At 51.5% G+C, this 17821-nt stretch overlaps 1 protein-coding gene across 1 annotated transcript in view; it reads left to right on the top strand.

Moving 5' to 3' along the window:
- The window catches only part of RALGAPA2 (Ral GTPase activating protein catalytic subunit alpha 2), a 110022-nt gene that overhangs the window by 75383 nt on the left and 16818 nt on the right, over positions 1-17821 (top strand). The gene's annotated exons all lie outside the window — the stretch shown is intronic.

Raw genomic sequence — 17821 nt, 5'->3', positions numbered from 1 at the left:
CACCTATCCTGGGGTTTTCTCATGATGGCATAATTATGCCAGAAACATTTTATACCTCATTTTGTGATCATATCTCTTACCCTGGGACCAGCACTCGCTGCATTCGTTTGCTTTGGGGAGCTGTTGATCTGAGTATTCCTATAACCATGTGCCATTGAAAAAGAGTTTGTAGATGAAACGTTTTGACCTTTGAGAGAACATTGATCAGTGTGAGACGTGTTTAAACACAAATATCCCCAAAACACTGTTCTGTTTATTTAAAGGCTAAATTCTCCCCAGTGCACTCTGCAGAAGCGGCAGCAATGAGAAGTAGCATTGTGGTTGAATGAGTTCCTATGGTATGAACGTGGCTGTGACCTGCTTTAAAGTGAAGATGTGGTTGCTGCCTATGTGAGCAGATACAAACCTTGCTGAGTCTTCTGGGGTGGCTTTGGGAGAGAGCTCTAGGTAATTACCAGAGTGCTTCTGTGCAGAACTGAGCCTCACCTGTCCGCTCCTATAGCCAATGTATAATAACAGCTCACAGTAAAGTTAACGTGAGGAACAGAGACCCTGCTGCTATCCCAGTCCTCCAATTCCCACCCCTGCTCTTCCCTTTGGCTTTCAGCATCCTGCTTTCCCAGCCGGGCCTCTCTGGGTCCCCCTCATCCCAAGGGAGCATGAGCAGCAGGAACATGATAGCACATGCCCCTTCCCAACATATGTGTGTGGGGTTGCTGGAGCATCTGTCCCCAGGTTCTTTTCTTCCTTTCTTGTGCCTGCTTTCACATCAACGGTATCTGCAGTGAATCAACGGCCACTTGTCTGTTTGATAGATGGAAGTGGATTGAGAAGCCTCTGACGCTGGCCAGAGGGAACGTGGTGGGATGATCCCATCAGGATGATGCTGCAGAGGGAGAGGAAGCTTCCTGTAACTGCTGTTATAGAAAACACCTTTAGATGTACTTCATCCTTAGTGAGCCACAAGCTGGGGTGTAGGTGTATACATGTGTGAGGTGGTGTGTGGACCTGTCCCATGCAGTGGTGGGGTGTGCAGGGTGCACACACAGGGAATGACTCTGCTGACTGCTACTGGAACAGGAGGATGTGAACAGTAAGTGAAGGAGTTCAGTGACTGTCAGACTGTGAGATGTTACTTGCAGGATGATGAAATAATCGTTCTGTTTTCATGAGAGATGCTGTTTGGAGATGAAAATAACTCAAAAGTTGAAATAATACGAAAAATTCCAATGGGAGGGAGAAAAGAAGTCAGTAATCCTGGAAGAGTGAGGGGTGATGGTTGGCAGCACATCGGCCGTGACGCTGTGGTTCAGGTGTGCAGAACAGCTTGGGTAGGGTCTGCCAGTGGTGTTCCTCACATGGGCCATGTTAAGTCAGAACCCACAGAATAAGGGTTAGTAACTGAAAACGTTCTGGATTCCAGCATGGTCAGAAATGGACGGGATGCTCCATCCGGCATCACTGGTTCCATGGCGATGGGCTCCTGTTGTTGGAGCATCGGCCGGTGCAGAGTGTCTGTGGTGACCCCCCGTGAGCAAGGCTTTCCCCCCCTCTTGACCCCAGGCTGTGGGGGGCTCAGCAAGGAGTCAGGCTGTGCCCATGGTGAGTTGTGCCCATGGGGAGCGGTGCCCATAAGGAGCAGTGCCCATGTGAAGCAGTGCCAATGGGATACAATGCCCGTGGGATGTGGTGCCCATGGGGAGTGGTGCCCCTGGGGTCCAGTGCTGATGGGGAGTGGTGACCATGGGATGCAGTGCCCACGTGAAGTGCCCATGGAGTGCAGTGCCTGTGGGATGCAATGCCGATGGGTAGCAGTGCCCGTGGAATATAGTGCCTGTAAGTAACGGTGCCTATGGGTTGCAGTACTGATGGGGAGTGGTGCCTAAGGGATGCAGTGCCCATGGGGTGCAGCCCCATGGGGGGTGGTGCCAGTGGAGAGTGGTGCCCATGGGGTGCAGCACCCATGGGGAGCGGTGCACATGGGATGCGGTGTCTGTGGGATGATGTACTGATGGGGAGCTGTGCCCATGGGATTCAGTGTCCATGGAACACTGTGCCCATGGGGAGTTGTGCCCATGGGATGCAGTGCACATGGGGAGCTGTGCCCATGGGATGCAGTGTCCCTGGGACACAGTGCCAGTGGGGAGCTGTGCCCATGGGATGCAGTGCACATGGGGAGCTGTGCCCATGGGATGCAGTGTCCCTGGGACACAGTGCACATGGGGAGTGGTGCCCATGGGATGCAGTGCCCATGGGATGCTGTGCCCATGGGATGCAGTGTCCCTGGGACACAGTGCCAGTGGGGAGCAGTGCCCATGGGATGCAGTGTCCCTGGGACACAGTGCACATGGGGAGTGGTGCCCATGGGATGCAGTGCCCATGGGATGCTGTGCCCATGGGATGCAGTGTCCCTGGGACACGGTGCCAGTGGGGAGCGGTGCCCGCAGGGTCGCATGCCGCAGCCAGGCAGCCCCTCACCAGCAGTGGCAGCTGAAGTCACTTGTTGAAGTTGGTAACTCCGGCTCCAGCTGCACTTGTCAGGGCTGTAAGGGAAGTGTAATCAGCCACGGAGTCATTTGCATCTCAATTAGGCAGGAGTCAGGAGGAAGTGGGGTCTGTTGCTGGAAGGTTGGGGAAGAAATCTCATCAGGCACAAAAGAGTCCCCGTGCTCCAGGCAGGGAGGACAGGATCTGAGCCCGGTTTCCATGGGGACCAGCCCCACAGAGCCTCGGGCTGCACCGTCATCACTTGGTCATCATGACACAAATTCCTCTGTCGTACCCAGATACGTTTGTTGGTGGAAATCTGTTTGAAATGAGGCAGGTAACAGCAGACCCCAGCGGATGTGCTTGTGTTTATGGGACCGCTGCTGTTTAAGGAGTTCATTAGGGAGAGAGAAACACTCCTCACAAAGTAATTAACCAGACTTGAGTTCAAAGCCACCGTCTCTTTGTACACACCACATGGCAGAACCCGGGGTAGGTATCACAGAGCTCAGTTGTCTCTTGCATGCTGGAGCCCGGTCCTGGCTGTCGCTCTGCAGGGTGTGCAGGGCCATGGTAGTCAGACATGAGTGTGTGCTCAAACCAATGGTGTCCAGAGTTTCATCCCTGAGCACTGAGGATTGAGACCCTACTGGGTGCTCTCCCCGTCCTTCTGGAGCTGTTGAGCATGGGGTGATGGTGCCATAACAGCCTCAACAGCCCCAGCAGCCCCAGCAGCCTCAGCAGCCTCAACAGCCTCAGCTCCTCAGGCAGGAGGTTTGTTTTAACCTTGCTGTGTATTTACAGAAATCTTCAACAATGAGGTTAAATTCTGTCAAACCAAGGAAGGATGATACTTATGCTTCCTAAATAATCATCTTTAACATTCCTAAAATTATGGTGTTAAAATGCATCTGTTTATGGCAGTTTTGGGGGATCATTTAAGCTGCCTTTCTCCGTGCTGGGGAAAGGAAGGAACAAATCTCACAGAGAAATAATGACTAAATCAGAAATGAAGTTGCTCTGAATCAAGGGCAGCTAAAGCAGCGGTGGCTGATGGTCAGGATTTCAGAGCACCACAGTTCCCAGAGCAGGATGAAACCCAGCACATTGGTAGTCTGGTGCGAGCTATAGCTGGGGTGAGCAGGACACCTGGAGCAGGGGGGGCTGTTCTGGTTCCAGTAACAGTGAGTATTCCAAAGCATGGGGGCAGTGCTGACACAGAACTGCCCCTTTGTGCTCCCTTCCAGCTGATACCAAACCAGTTGTGTGCTGGAAAGGGGGCTTGAACACTGGTGCATTATGGAGCCCCAGTTGCTCTGAGCTCTGGGGGCTGGTCTTGGCTGCAAAGACAAATACTGGGGGAGAGAATGGGGTCTGTGTTCAGGTCTTTATTGTGGGTCTGATGCACAGCTGCTGTTCCAGCCCACAGATCCTAAGCTCAGGTACATAGCTGGGTCTGCAGTTACCAGGCCCTTTGCTTGGGCCTGAATTTAATGTCTGTCTCCAAAAGGACTTTGGCCTCTGGGGACAGTGATGCCTGAGCAAGAATCTCCCCTTGGAGTGCACAGGGAATTGCAGCTTTGACTATCCGGGACCCAGATTGTCTGTCCAATGGAGCATGTTCCTTGCTCCTTGACTTCCATTCTTGTTCAGAGATCTGTACGTTGGTCTCAGGTTTACTCATGACATTCCATAGCCAGGATGCTGCTGCTCTCCCATCTGACCCGTTCCGCGGTAACATCAATGTGAGCATCCCTCATTCCTGCATCTTCTACAAGCTTTTTGTTCTTCTCTTCAAACCCTGGTAGTGCAAAATGCCCTTCGCAGGCAGGGCAGAGGCTGTGCAGGCTGCACTGGTGGGGACTGTGCCAGGGCAGCTCTGGTTTGAACCCCTCCAGGTGTGAGGATGAGCGGTGCTTTGTGAGCCCTTCCCTGCTGTGTGAGTGGAGAGGAAGGAGCAGAGCCTGGGACGTGCCCATAGCAGTGGAGAGGAGCTTGGGTGAATGGCTCACGGTCTGTGGGGCTGGGGCAGCGGCCCCACATGCTGCAGGTGTCTGTGTCTGTGTTCCCAGTTTGTGTGAGCAGCCTGGCAGGGTGGGAGATGGTCCCATGAGCATCGGATGCTGCCCTGGAGCCTTCGTTGGATTCTCACAGTCTCTGGGTTATTTTCTTAGCAATTTAAGCTACACGGATCTCCCTGAGCATGAGTAAATAGGGAGTTAGTTCCTGTTGGGGCTTATTGACAACAAACAGGCTTATTATGAAATTACCTTTTTAAGCAATCTCAGCATAAATTGGCTTATTCCTACGCTAAAAAGGGGGTTGTTCTTATCCTGCCTGCTGGTTCCTATGTATTTGTGATGCTCTTCTGCAGTTCCTGGATTCGAGTGCAGCACCTTCCTCTGCAGGGGAAGGTGGGAGCTGGTGAGTGAGCCCCTATGGGCTCCTGGCTGTCACCTGCTGGCTTTGCCCTCAGAACTGCCCATTTCAGGTGTCCCTGCAAGTGTTACCCCAACAGAGCTCTTGTATCAGCTGTGCTGCTTCTGCCTTTATCAGTAACTTAAACATTATTGTAGAAGGGCTGACTTAAACATTCCAAGTCTTACAGAAGAATGCAATTGGCACCGTGGCAGGTTGTGGTGTTCCCAAAGTACTTTGTGTACTTGTTGTTCATTCCAAGAGAAAAGATACAAGAGTTAAGTTGCTGTTGAATTGACTGTGGATGTTCATAGTACTTGCTGCAAGGTAATGCCCCTGTGCACTAGACAGTGACAGTGTCCACGCATTGGAACAGACAAAAAGGACACACTGAGGGTGTGCATAGTTTGAGTAGTGTGTGAGCACTGGATGTCACCAGTTTCCTGCTTACAGCCTGCGATCCTGTTTGTGGGCCAGAAGAACTCACAGCTCCTCCTCTGGAGCAGTGAACTGGTACCTGAGTAACTCTGGAAGTCCCACCTGCTGTAAGGAATAGGGTCTGGCTGCTGAATGACACCAGGCACAGGGTTCATGGGGGAAAATCAAACCACCATAGCAGAAAGAGGCATGTGTAGATGTAATTTGTTACATTGCATGCAGGTATTGACACATCTCTCAGGTTCTCATGTCTGCCGTCAAGGAGATTAAGCAAAGAACATAAACTTTGATATTCTATTTTCATTATTCATTCCCTTTAGGCCAGTTTCTGATGCACTGAATGCAGAGCAGCTGATCTGCTCACCCACTTTACCAGGGACTAAAGAAGAAAGGTCTGTGCTGTGATGGACTTTGCTGTGTGACTGGTGTGGCCATCACGTATTCTGTAGGTGCACATCATGTCAGGTGCCTGAAAAGACAGTGTGTGAACCTTTCCAACTGTGTGCTCCTCAGCTTGCTTCTGGTGTGGTGATAACGGCATGTGTGATTGTGCCATGAGAATGAAGCAGGAAGCCTGGTCCCCTCGATAGAGAAGGCTTCCCAGCTTGTCCCTTGGCTTTACCCACAGAAGTCGTGCCCCAGGCTCTATAATGCTGTCAGGAATGACTATGGAATCCTAAAGCACGTGTCACAGGAGCTGTGACAATTGATGTGACACAGCATCTGACTGCTCTGTGCTCTGGCTGGGGCTCTGTGTGCCTGTCTGTGGGGAGCAGCGGGTTCCTCTCCAGGCTGTATCCAACCCTCAGAGGGTCTGTGAGCAGCGTGTGGGGCTCTGCAGGCTGAGCACAGCAGCAGCACTGCCCCTCACAGCACAGCATCCTGCCCACACGGTCCATGGCTCCCTCCTCACAGCAAGCACCTTCTGCAGGCAGGGATCGATGCCTCTCGCCTGTTCCAGCCTGCACCAAGTCATGCAAGGAGAAGCTTTTAGGTGGCATTACATGGTACTGTGGAGGCCGCTCGTCAGCTGTTCTTCATAGTGCTCTTCATGGACAGGCAGAGAAACCCACTTCATCCTGCTTGTGAATGTACCGGGAGTACATCCGGCTTCACAGCCTGGGTTTCAGACACTGCTGAGTGATGCTGGGATGTGCTGGCTTTGAATCTCTGCAGTTTCACGTGTGCATCTGTTCATACGTGTACATGTTGTGTGCATGTTGCTGTGAACACCCAGGCAGTGTCACCACTTCACTGCAGGCTCAGGAGGCAGGGCCAAGTTTGTGTGTTCACACTGCAGTTCATTTTCTGCTCTAACAAGGGGCAGGAATCGTTGTTCTCCACTGCTGGAGGCTGCAGAGATCACTGAGGGCTGCTGAGGAAGCCCCAAGCTGGGTCTGTAGCAGTTTGAACCTGTGCCCTCCTGATGGTGACCTCTGCAGCAACTGCTCCACAGTGAGGGTAAATGCACCCCAGCAGCTCTACAGGCTTTTATCTGCTAAGTGGGTTTCTGTGCCAGGCTGACCAGCACCACAGCCACAGGGCAGAGGGAGATGTGTGCATCCTGAGCCCCATTGCTGGGGTGTGCATGGGGTGCCCAACGGGCGCTTACAGCACCCTGACACTGCCACATTTCTGCATCAGCTGGGCCCTCAGCTGCTCTGGGGGCATTGCTCATGGTACCTACACTGTGGTCAAGCTGAGGGTGATCACAGTGCATACCCAGTACACAGTGTGGTGCACGGGGTTGTTTACAGCTAACCAGTGAATGTACATTTTGTAGTAAGGTGTGGACTCAAGCTCCAGCTCTCTTCTGGTAAGACACACAGAGCTCCAAATGGTTATTGAAGGATGGTTTATGCTTTCTGTTGTATTGGACAAGGAACCTCGAACTTGTGTTTGATGAGAGCTCTCAGAGCTTAACAGAAACAAAACTGATATAGGTGGTTGCTACCAAGTACTTCATTCAATGTTATGGGGTATTTTGGTGGCTTGGGTTGGATTTTGGTGTTTGGTTTTGTCTGTTTTCACTCTCACACCAGGCAAATTAAAGGGGTTTGTGTTGTGTTTTCAAAGTTTTGCTGGTTTTGCTGTCCCCCCCGATAACTCAGAAGGGATTTGTGTAGCTGAAACCTGCTTTATCTTTTGGGAACGTGCTCCTCAATGCTCACTTGCACTTTGGATTTCTGTGCTCACAGCATCCCAGAGGGGTCTGGGTTGGAAGGGACTTTAAGGCTCCTCCAGCTCCAACCCCTGCCACGGGCAGGGACCTTTCCACTGGAGCAGCTGCTCCAAGCCCCTGTGTCCCTCCCGGCCTCCTGCTGTGTTCGCTCGGTGCTTGCCCCAAACGGGTGCAAACCAGGGCTCCCCACACGGGCGCTGCCTCCGCCGCTCAGGCACAAAGCGCAGCGGTCCCGGAGCCGCAGCCCCGCTCGGGCCGGTCCCTGGGCGCTGCCTTTGTGCTGCTCATTACCATGCTGGCGGCCGGGCTGCTCGGGCTCGCCAGCTGTCCCTGCGGCTGCCGTCGGGGCCGCCGTGGCCGGAGCGCCGCGGCCACCCGGCCTTTCCGCTGGGGATGCCCACGTGGCCGCCGGCAGCCGCCGCACCGCATAAAGTAGCAGGGCCCTCGCATGGCATATGGTGTCTGGATTCATACAAGATGCAAAACTATTCTGCCCTAATGCACAATGACTCATAGCATTGCTAATTTTCCCAACAAAAGCCCACTTCCACACCCACACTTTTAACCCCTCAGGCTAAAGAGCCGCTTCTTTAGTTTCAAAGCCTTGGAAATGCAAGGCGGTGGCTCCGGGATCAATATATGAAACCCTATATTTATTTAAAGCATATGCAGGTTCTGACGCTTGTTTTAGGTTTCAGTGAAGCCCGGTTTTCATGCTAACACATGGTCAGGTTTTTGTGTTCCAGAGCAGGTTCGTTGCCAAATGTTGGCAATCGTTAATTTTTCCGTAGTTACGTTTTACAAACAGGAGTCAACATAGAAAATAAAAAGTTACTTTAATGTAAGAGTGAATCAAGGAATGTAGCGAGTGGATGTGCGGTGCTCATGTGTTACAGCAGGAATTACCAAGCCGCTTACTGGAAGCAGCTTCTGGTATCGGGCGCTTCCCTCTGTGCTGGCTCTTCGGGGAGAAAACTGATTCGCTTCCCAACTAGAGGGAGCTGCTGGTGCCGCTGAGCCCGGCTCCTGCCTGGCTCCTGCCCCCAGCCCGTTCCTTTGTGCGCAGCGAGCAGCGATCGTTCCCCGTTCTGACCACACCAAGGGAATTACCCCGAGTCATTCACATGAGAAGGACGCGCACTGATTGTGGCTGTGCAACGGCCGCGTTAAACCGGGGGGCCGAGAGGGGGGACCGTGCATCCCCTGAGCAGCCCCCTCTGCACCCAGCGAGGGCTGCGGCTGCCCCGGGGGCTGCACAAAGAGCACCGGGAGGTGGGAGCCGGAGCGGCCTCCGCGGGGCACGGGAACAAAGGGCCCTGCCCGGAGCTGCGGCCGGTGCCCTGCGGGATGGGTACAGGAGAGGTGCTGGCCTCGGGAACGGGATGGTGACCCCAAAGCCTGGGGCTGGCGGTGGTGCCAGCGGGGTCCATCCGGAGAGGCAGTTCCTGTGCCCCAGACCCTGCAGGGCTGGTGGGAAGGTGAGGCTGGAGGTGCCCATCGCCAGTGACCATCAGCACCAGTGTGTAACCACCAGGACGGGTTCATGGCAGGTCTCGAACCCCTCTGGTTTGTCCTTTAAGGAAAACCTGAGCGCAGTGAGTGTTTTCCATGAGCCACGCACGTGTGGTCTCTTCCATAAAAAGTTAAGCAATCATTTTCTAAGCAGGAGAAATGGGTTTAGGTTTAGCTTTGAGTGTTCTTAAACTAAACTTTCTAGTAAAACTGAGCTGAATTAAGCGTTGACTGTGCTGTGAGACCCAGTCACCTCCTGACATCCCACCAACCTGACTGGTTCTGTGTATCTCATACCCTACTGTAATGGGTAGCACCATAATCCTACATCATTCTTTAAGGAGGAAAGGTTTTCCCTCTACGCACACTTGAAACACTTCTCAAGCCATCCTGTCACTGAGGACCTTTTTATTGGGTTGAGGACATTAATGTGGAGACAGCAAGAGAGAGGAGTAGGAGGAAGCCCTACTCCATGGTGGGTTCACAGGCTGGTGTACTCGTGTTTTGTCTTCCCTCAGTATCCTACTTTTGTGTGTGTTTCACCATAGATTAACTGTCAGGGTTCTAGTGTACAAACAGGAGCAGATGGCTCTTAATGATTTCTTTAGTGCTTGCAGCAATCTAGTGCATGTACAGCATCTTCTGTTTAAAATTAATAATATCACTTTATGTGCTGATTTTAATACTCTCTGAGTTGGGCTGGGGCTGGTGTTGGTGAGAGCCTGTGACTTCAGCCAGGTGTATTGTACCTGTGCAGGGGTATCTGCCCCGGCCAGGCTCACCTGTGTAACAGTGTGAGTGAGCTTTAAAGCCTTGCCAGCCTGCAGTGCATTGGCTTCCATAAATGAACCTGGAATCCTCCTGCCACCTTCAGCTGGGCTGCATGATGTTCCTCAGCAGTTATGTCACTTGGGTACCTGGGTGTTAGCCCAGTGACATGCTCACTTGGGTTTGTTCAGTGTCTCACTGCCTCAAAGCCTCAGTACCAGAAATGCAGCATCATGGAAGAAAAGTCATTAAAATTCAGGAAATGGCCTCAAACTGGCATGGATTTGTCTTCCCTCTTGCTCCTGCAAGATCTCACCTCAGCTTGTTCCATCCCGGTGGCTTAATTCACTTCCTGGCATTGCAGGCTGGCTTCTGGTTTGAAGGGCTGTGTCGCCATGCTGACACCTACGAGGTGATGTAGCACCAGAGTAAGTGATAAAGGACAGAGCTGTTACTCTGGGGAAGGAGCTGATGCTGCTGTTCAGAAACTTCCCATCTCAGAAGTGAGCTCCTCCCCATATTGTGAATGTCTGTCTCCATCCAAACCCACTTTTGCCCAGGCAGCTCCATTGGCAGGAGGTGGAAGTGACTGGGGTTGGGTTTCTGCCCTTAATGTTTGAATTAAACCCTCTGTTACTCAAAGGGTTGGGGTTGCAGGAGCAGCAGTTACAGCCCCGTGAGTCAGGGTGAATAACCTCAGCTGCACAGTTTCCACATAGCCATGCCTTCTGCCTGTCCTGGTTCTGCTGTACCTGGTGGTTGACATCTCCACTTCACTGGGAGGGTAAACAGCAGCATTGATGTCTTTACTGTCAGCAGCATATTCCACGTGTGACACGGGGATCCCGTTCTCCAGTTGATTCTCTGCTCACTGCTGTGTTGTGTTGCTGTAGCTCACCCTCAGTGTGCCGCGGTACCCGGGACACTCTGTGCATGCCTCCAGGACACCCTCACATCGCATCACAGAGCAGCTTTATGGCCATGGCATTAGAGAGGATTCATCCCCATCCAGAGCAGCTTTCATTCAGGAAGGTTTCCTGCCCCGGCTTCTGCAGGCCCCGCTGGGTGTTGTGCTCTGTTTTATGACTTGTTGCCATGATAATTCAGCTCATCTTACAGGTTCCTCTAATTGTGATGGATGTGTAATCATTCATTTCATCGAGGCTCATTAAGGCCTGTGAACCCCTGTCCCAACTTGGAGCAATTAGAGCCTGGGTAGCCAGTCCATCTGCTCCCAGCACTGTTTAATTAATGAACTTTAGCGTGTGCTGCGCCTCGGTATGCGGGAGCTGCGGAATGGGATCCGCGTGCCAGCGTCTCCCTGTTTTCAGATGCCACAGCAACGTGCAGTTTGGCATCCCAAAAGTCAACACCAAGTACTGGGATCCGGGAGGTGAAGGGGAGACGTTGTGGGTTTAGTTTCCATTCTTCCTGTTGGTTGCAGTGTCTCTGTCACTGGTGGTTACAAATAAAGGGGTACCATGGACTCCAGTGCTCTTCTGGGTTCCCCAACCAACATCGGAAATAGGATGCACGCAGACACAATTTTCCTTCCCTTCATCTTTGGGTCACATTTAGAGCATCAGGGCTGGAAACCTTTGTGGTTTGGGGTTTGGTTTTGTTTGGTTGATTTTTGTAGTATTCGATATAATAAGATTTTAGGATGGAGTGGGACCCACCTGCACTGCTGGGGTTATTGTAGAGATGATTGTGTTCACACCCAGAGCTGTGAGTTCACAATGGGACACAGGTCCTGAACTCTTTGGGTGTTTGTGCTGCTTCTCCTCTGTGTGTTTGGCTGTGCAGTGACACACTGGGGCAGTGATTTAGGCAGAACAAATAGAACGGTTGCATTTGGTTTTAATGCAAGTAAACTCCTGGTCGCTGGTTGGGCAGTTGGTGACAGCTCAGAGCACCAGGGGGGTGAGGAAAAACTATCTCAGGAGATGAATGTTAACATCTAGTCAGGGACTTGTGCTCAATGTCAGTCTGAGGTCGCTGTCCTGCCTGACTCGGGAGCCAGAGAGATGACAGAGAGGAAAAGGATGCTTTCTCCCAGGTGGTTTTGTGTTCATGATCTATTGCTCTTCATTACAGCTCAGTGTTGTAGTCCTGTGCTTGTGCTTTACCTGCCTTGGCCTGGTCTGTGCCTACTGTAGATACTCAGGATGAGACTGAAGCCATCCCCAGTGCCTCAGCCCCTTTCAGCACCAGGCAGACCATCTGTGCGGTCCCACCGTGCTCCCCAGCACGTGCTCAGCGGTGCTGTACCCTGTGGAGCAAACTGGGAGCTGAAACAGGCCCTGGGGCTGGAAGTGGCTGCTGCTGCCCTTGGAATGCTGGTGTTCCTGGACGTGAGCCTGGGTTTTGTTGGACCTTCAAGGCTGTCCTATGGTCATGGTGCCTAAAGGTAGGGCTCCAGCAAACCTCCGTCGTGACAGTTCTGAGCCATGTTAATCTTCTGTCGGGTTTCCTCCCTCCCTGTCCTCTTTTGGACCCATTCTGATGTGGTTGCTGAGTTTTCATTGCTCTGAAAGAGAGATTTCCAAACTGGCTGTTTCCAGTTCCTTGTCCAGTATTTCCATATTCTGGTTCATCCTGTCACAGCCAACCCCACACTTCAGCAGTCTATGCAGGTGAATCCAAACATGGTCTGTGCCTCCTTTGTGTCCCTGATGTACTTTAACTTCCATGTCTACAAGAAGAACGTGGGTTTCTCTGGTTTGGGGGGAAGTGCACGTGTTGTGGTTGGGATTGCACTATCTGTGCTCTGTACCAGGCCTGTGTGAGGCTCAGCCTTGGTGCTGCCGTGCTCTCTGTAGGTGATGTTCTGAGGTCCAGGGCAGTGACATCAGCTCAGCTCTCCTGAGGTGTCATTCCACTGACCGTGACCGAGTTACAACCAAAGGAGTTAGGGGGTTTAGGAACAAATTCATTCACGTGTGTGTTTAATAAGGCGCATTTCTAAACCCACACCATTCCTTTGCAAGCTGATTGGTAGGAGGATGCAGCTCTGTTTAAATGAGGGGAACTCGGGGATGTCTTTTCCTTCAGTCCCTTTTCTGCCCTCCACAAGCATTTGGACTCAGTTTAACTGTCAGCAGCAGGATATGCACTGAGCTGTCTGGATCGGGAAGCAGCTCCTCTGGGTTTGCTTCTCCGTGCTGAGCAGCACAAGTCCTCTGCAGTGTGAGAAGATCCATGTGCAGAAACCTCTGCACTTCCTACAGCAGCAGGAGCCTGTGAGTGTATGGATGTTGTGTGCATCCTTTAGCAATAGTTTCTTTAACACCTCTGAGCACCAAACCCATTCCACCTTAGTTACCTGGACAGAAGTGCCAGTGAAGTGAATCACACTGAGACTGTTCTGTGATGGGCAACTGATCTGCAATGATAGATGTTTGCATGAAGATGTTAATATTGATATACATGATATCCATCATTTTGATATATACTTTAACATTTTCATATTGCCCATATTTACTACTAATTTCTTAAATTGCTTTTTGGGGTTTTTTTCAGAATTTAAATATTTATAGCAGTTTTTCTTTGTGCTGCCCAGAAAATGAGGTTTATGTTCTCCGGGTTTATTAGGAGAGATGAGAAGGATGTCATTCTATCTGTTGTTAAATATTATTGCGTGTTAATCCATATTTCAGAAGTTCAAAGGCTGCACGAGCACATCTTTCTCTGTTCCTTTGCTGTTGGTAAAGATGTCCTCGTATCAAGCATTCACATTTGTGTGAAAAATAGAAGCCAGTTCAATCCATGCATAGATTGTCAGAAAGATTAAAGTGTGCATCATGCAATTTCTGTTCTTTCAGAAAGGCCCTTTGATGTGCTAATGTTCACTTTCTCCCTTTTCATTCCCAAGTGCTGGCCATTGTTTTGAGCTCAGAGCAGCCTCTGCTCACTGAGGAGGCTCCAATACCCGGTAGCCCAACCTTGCCCAAGGTAGCTAATAGAAATAGGCAGTAACAGTTGTGGTGTGATGCCCTGGGATCAGGTAACCATGTGCCTGCACAGACAAATACCACGGCAGAGGCAAAGCCCTATTGAAATAGATGCTGCAGAAAAGCCAGATACTGGATTTGAAGCTGTTTCTGCTGTTGTTCCAACTCACACAGCTTGGGTTTAAAGTAGACAGCTCGCGGTGCTGTGAGCACTGTAGTCTGCTGAAATCACTCTTGAAGACGAGGATGGGATTGCCAAAGTTATTCAGCAAGGGAAATTGTTTGGATGGCCTCATCCTGCGTTGCAGCAAATGGATCGAATCCTGCAGGCTGCTTGCAGCACACTTGGTGGGGGACTGGTGTGGTTGGGATGGCTTTGCACGGAGATGGGCTGCTTGTGGCTACTTTTACTTCTGCCAGAGACACCGTTCCTGTTTTGCTAGGGACTGGGAAGAAATAACTCATCATGAGGAATGAGGAACTATTCCCATATAAGTATATGGGAAATGTTAGTGTGGAACCGCGCAGGAAGAGACAGAGCAGTTGCCTACTAAATGGTACAAACCAGTTCTAAAACAGGCTGAGATCTGGTGATTGAGTTAAATAGCCCTAAGCTGGCCTCTGGTGAGGGAGGTGTCATCCAGGATGCTCAGCAGCCCAGAGCTCAGGAGGTGTGCCTGTTTCTCAAGCAGTTGAACACTGTAGCCTCCCAAAAGCTGTACTGTATGAGCAGCAAGGTGCCAGTGAAGCAGGACACGTTCAGAGATGTTCCTGGTATCGTTTCTTGTTTTGATTACATTGCAGTGAAAGGTGGTAGCTGAGGAAGCTGGCAGGTGGACACACGTTTCATTGAGAAACTGCAGGCTTGACAACAGTTGGAAAGCAACGTGAATAAATAGAACCCTTAGAAGCTGCCCTGGAAACGTGTTAGGATGGCAGCAGCGCTCAGCACTGCTGCTGGGCACCTTCTTCCCAGGGCACTGTCCATAGGGATTCTCCTTCATTTGCCTCCACCAACTTTGATGCTTCATTACAGACAGATTCATGTCCTGCTCTCCCTCTGCAGGATCCCCATGATCTCCTTTTAGCTCTGAAATTACTCAGCACTCAGGGACTTCAAAGGACATGAGAAATGCAGCTTAAAGGGCCTGGTCTTCAAGGAGCAGTGTTACAGCTGAGAGTGATCTGTTCCAGTGGAAACCCCCTTGCTCTGCTCTGGGCAGCCTCCCTGCAGTCCTGCATCCAGCTCTGGGGCAGGCTGCACAGCCCTCACCACAGAAACAGTATCTGGTAAGGGTCCTTGTTATCCCAGAACCCAGCCTGGTTTGGGTTGAAGGGACCTCAAAGCTCCTCCAGCTCCAACCCCTGCCCCGGGCAGGGACCCCTTCCACTGGAGCAGCTGCTCCAAGCCCCTGTGTCCAACCTGGCCTTGAACACTGCCAGGGATGGGGCAGCCACAGCTTCTCTGGGCACCCTGTGCCAGCGCCTCAGCACCCTCACAGGGAACAGCTTCTGCCTTAGCTCCAACCTGAACCTCCCCTGTTTCAGTTTGAACCCATCACCCCTTGTCCTGTCACTGCAGTCCCTGATGCAGAGTCCCTTTCCAGCATCCCTGTACCCCCCTTCAGACACTGGAAGCTGCTCTGAGGTCTCCATGCAGCTCCTCTTCTCCAGCCTGAACAGCCCCACTTTCTCAGACTGTCTCCATATAGGGGTGCTCCAGCTCCTCAGCATCCTCTTGGCCCCCTCTGGACTTGCTCCAGAGCCAGGGATGTCCTTATGCTGGGGACACCAGAGCTGCACACTGCTGATTAAGCCCCACAAAGCTCTTGTGGTCTCATGGTTCACAAATCAGACCTGGGAAGATGTTTTTCAATGTGTTGTGTCCATTACCTGGAGTCCTGTGCCCAGGAGATCCCCTGCTCAGCATCCGGGTCCGCTCTGCCTTGGGATATCTACATCCATTAAGAATAAGGCAGATGGGAATTTTAAACCTTCCCCTCTCTTTCCACATTGATTTTCTTTAGTTAAATCCAGACATCCCCACTGATTCCTCAGCACCTTCATCTGACCGATCCTTCCCTCCTGCCCTCTAGTGCAGAGCAATTTCCCAGCCTGTATCACTGCAGCAACAAGTGCATTTAGTGCTGAGCATCTTGCAAATGGTGTCACTCATGTTACCCATCCATGATTGTAATGAATGTAAATTGTCAGGTGTAATGGAGCTGAAACGGAGCCGTTTAGTGGTAGTTCCAGGAATGATGAAAGGATCTGCAATAAACTAGAAGGGGCAGAGTTATTTTGTGTGATTATTGGCCTGGTTGGGGCTGCCTGATCCTTGCACTCACCAAACCCACGGTGATGGTTTTATTAACCTTTAGTAGGTGGCAAAGTCTGATTCTAAATTCACCTGGAAAGATGTTCCCTTTACCCAAACCTGAAACATGGGCTTTTACCAGCAGCTTTATAGATGGGTGTAATCTCATCTGATGGATGTGTCTGCAGTGGCCAGCCCACCTCCCTGCCCCTGGAGCTATCTCTGGAAGTGTACTGTTGGTGTGGGCTCCTGCTGTTTAACACAGGAGCAGTTTGTAGGTGGTTTGTCCATCATCTCAGCTGCCTGTTCTGCAGGGCCCGTTTGACTGCCTGGTGAGCTGGTAAGTGATGTGAGTGCTGTGGGGAGTGTTGGACATCAGTGGAGGTGAGGGTTGTGTCTCAGAACCACGATCCACAGTGCAGGCATTGCCCAGGTGAGGGAATTCCGATGCTGCCTTAGGGAAGAGGCCGGTTTGCAGGAAAGGTTCTGTGCTGCAGAAGGTGCCATGAGTGGAGGCTCCAAAGCCATCCCCTCGTTCTGGGGGGGCACAGCACTGAAGTGGTCTCAGCACCTCCAGGGACCCCTCTGCCCCATAAGGGCTGGTGTGCTCTGCCCAGAGACCTGCTGGTGCTGTTCCTGCTTACAGCAATGGTTCTGCAGGGGTGTCCCTACTTCGTGCTGCCTGTTGTCTGGAAGCTGTCAGCCATTATCCCCCTTTCACTACCCAAGCATCCGGATTCCTGGGGTGGATGTGCAGGATGTACTTTGCTTTCTCCGATCATTTAAATGTGATGGTGACACACAAGTGGACTTTTGATTTACTATAGCAAAGTTATCTGCAAGTTACTTGTCTTACAAGTCTGTTGAGCAGTTCTCAAGAGTTCTGAGTTATGAATCTGTCATTATCTCCCTCTTTTGCCTTTGGCTGTTTCATTTTCAAAGCTGGGAATGACTTTGGTTGTTGCAGGCACGTTCAGGTTTTGAATGGCTCTGAGTTTGCTGTTATCCTGGGAGATCCCTTGCTGTACTTTCACTCTGATACTGCTGTGATGGAGCTTGAGAACATGGGCTCTGAGGACAAGCAGTGGCCTGCACCCCTCCTGAAGGTGCTCTGTGTAGCCATGGGCTGAGAGCAGTGTTTGAGGGTTCTAAGAGGCAGGGTGCCAGTTTGGTGACATTGGACTTCAGGTGAACATGCCTGTGCTCAGAGAATGCAGTGAGTGCAGTCATGTTGAAACACACTGACAGGGTATACAGGTGCTGGTGTTTAGACACACACGTGCACGTTGGTCCATATGTGTCTCTTTGCATGTTTGTGTGTTTTCATGTGACCCCAGGATAACAACACACAACTTTTATAAGCCTCTTTCTTAGCCTTTCATGGCTCTCATGTGTTTCATTGTAAGATTTGAAGCTATGGGTGACTCCCAGCAACATTTGCCATAGCTGAGAGCACTGATAATGGCTCCCAGCCCTTGAAGCCGGTCTGCACCTTCCCTAAAGGCTGGGTAAAGGACAGGAAGGTTGGCTCTGGTGGAGCCCCCCCCAGGACCAGCTCCCTGCATCCCTGTGCAGGGCACAGGCTGTGCCCACTGCAGAGCATCTGCACAGGGAGCTCCCTGCCTCCACCAGCTTGGATATGGAGATTCCCTCTGAGCTCCACATGGAATCCCATCCTGGGAGGCAGTGCGGATCCTGGCCGGGGCCCACCTGGCCCCAACAAACTGGATGAGCTTTAAGGTCAAT

The sequence above is a fragment of the Melopsittacus undulatus genome, chromosome 3 (genome assembly GCF_012275295.1).
Source record: "Melopsittacus undulatus isolate bMelUnd1 chromosome 3, bMelUnd1.mat.Z, whole genome shotgun sequence".
Taxonomy (NCBI): Eukaryota; Metazoa; Chordata; class Aves; order Psittaciformes; family Psittaculidae; genus Melopsittacus; species Melopsittacus undulatus.
This window is presented reverse-complemented; position numbering and strand designations above follow the sequence as displayed.